Source organism: Myotis brandtii, unplaced genomic scaffold (assembly GCF_000412655.1).
Source record: "Myotis brandtii unplaced genomic scaffold, ASM41265v1 scaffold575, whole genome shotgun sequence".
Lineage (NCBI taxonomy): Eukaryota > Metazoa > Chordata > Mammalia > Chiroptera > Vespertilionidae > Myotis > Myotis brandtii.
This window is the reverse complement of record NW_005370153.1, coordinates 997,618-999,815: the sequence shown is the minus strand read 5'-3', so window position 1 is coordinate 999,815 and position 2,198 is coordinate 997,618.

Here is a 2,198-nt window from a genome sequence, read left to right as displayed (position 1 = left end):
TTTTTTGCATGTATCTGTCTAGTTTTCCCAACACCATTTATTGAATAGACTGTCTTGACTCCATTGTATATTCTTGCCTCCTTGGTCAAATATTAATTGAGTAGAATGGCTTAGGTCAATTTCTGGAGTCTCCATTCTATTCCATTAATATATATGCCTGTTTTTGTGACAGTACCAGGATGTTTGGAGTACAGTGGCTTTGTAATATAACTTAATATCTGGTATTGTAATCCCTCCAACTTTGTTCTTTTTTCTCAAGATTGCTGTGGCTATTCAGGGTCCTTTTTGGTTCCATATAAATTTTTGGAGTATTTGTTGTAGATCTGTGAAATATGTTGTTGGTATTTTAATAGGGATTTCATTGAATCTGCAGATTGTTTTGAGTAGTATAGACATTTTAATGATGTTGATTCTACCAGACCATGAACATGGTATACTCTTCCACTTATTTATATCTTCCTCTCTCTCTTTTTTCAAATTCCTGTAGTTTTCTGAGTACAAGTCTTTTATCTCCTTGGTTAAGTTTATTCCTAGGTATCTTAATTTTTTTGTTGCTATGGTAAATGGGATTGTTTGTTTAGTTTCTCTTTCTGAGAATTCATTATTGGTATATAAAAAAGTCATCAATTGTTGCGTGTTGATTTTGTATCCTGCTACATTGCCAAATTTTATTATTAAATCTAGTGTTTTGGTAGAGTCTTTAGGGTTTTCTATGCACAATATCATGTTATCTGCGAATAATGAGCGTTTTACCTCCTTTTATTATTTCTGCTTTTTATCTAATTGCTGTGGCTAGGACTCCCAGTACTATGTTAAACAAGAGTGGTGAAAGCAGACATCCCTATCTTGTTCCTGTTGTTAGAGCAAAAATTTTTCCCTAAGTATGATGTTGACTGTAGGTTTGTCGTATATGACCTTTATTATGTTGAGATATGATTCCTCTATTCCCTTTGCTGAGAGTTTTTATCGTAAATGGATGCTGGATTTTATCATATGATTTTTCTGCATCTATTGATATGATCATGTGATTTGTGTCCTTCAATTTGTTTATATGATGTATCATGTTTATTGATTTGTGAATATTGAACCAGCCTTGCAATCCCACTTGGTCATGGTGTATGATCTTTTTAATATATTGCTGGATCAGATGTGCTAATATTTTGTTGAGGATTTTGGCATCTATGTCCATTAGGGATATTGGCCTGTAATTCTCTTTCTTTGTAGTGTCTTTATACAGTTTTGGAATTAGGGTAATGCTGGCCTCGTAAAAGAGCTTGGGTTATATGATGTATCATGTTTATTGATTTGTGAATATTGAACCAGCCTTGCAATCCCACTTGGTCATGGTGTATGATCTTTTTAATATATTGCTGGATCAGATGTGCTAATATTTTGTTGAGGATTTTGGCAACTATGTCCATTAGGGATATTGCCCTGTAATTCTCTTTCTTTGTAGTGTCTTTATACAGTTTGGGAATTAGAATAATGCTGGCCTCATAAAAGAGCTTGGGAGTGTTCCTTCCTCTTGGACTTTTTGGAATAGTGTAAGGAGGATAGGTGCTAGTTCTTCTTTGAATGTTTAGTAAAACCCCCCTATGAAGCCATCCAGACCTGGGCTTTTGTATGTTGGGAGTTTTTTTTAATTACTGCTTCAGTTTCATCAGTTATTGGCCTATTCAAGTTTTCTGATTCTTCCTGATTCAGTTTTGGAAGAGTGTATGTTTCTAGGAATTTGTTCATTTCTCTCAGTTTGTCCCGTTGGTTGTCAGATACTTGTTCATAGTATTTTCTTACAATCCTTGTACTTCTGTGGTGTCCATTGTTATATCACCACCAGGGTGTAGTGACTGCCTTTCTCCCAAAACCACCTGGGTAGCAAAGGTCTGCAGGAGAAAGATGTCCTCCGCAGCATGAGGGAAAGACTCCTCACAAGAAACCAGGGTGGCTGCCCTCTGAGCTCCAGCCCCAGAGCCCCCAGTCCTGGACACTCCTCACACAGCTCCAGTCCACTCTGCCCTCCCTCTGCCAGAGCCCAAGGTGAATGGCTGCACAGGAAGTTTTGTGCGTTGGTCCTTTAAAAGGGTGCCTGTATTTCCAGCTGTCTCTTCCTGGCAGACAGCAACCCTGCTGCTTTTCGCAGCCAGATGTCATGTTGGCACCTTTCTCAGTTCTGGTGCTCTGGGCTGGGGAGCCCAGCT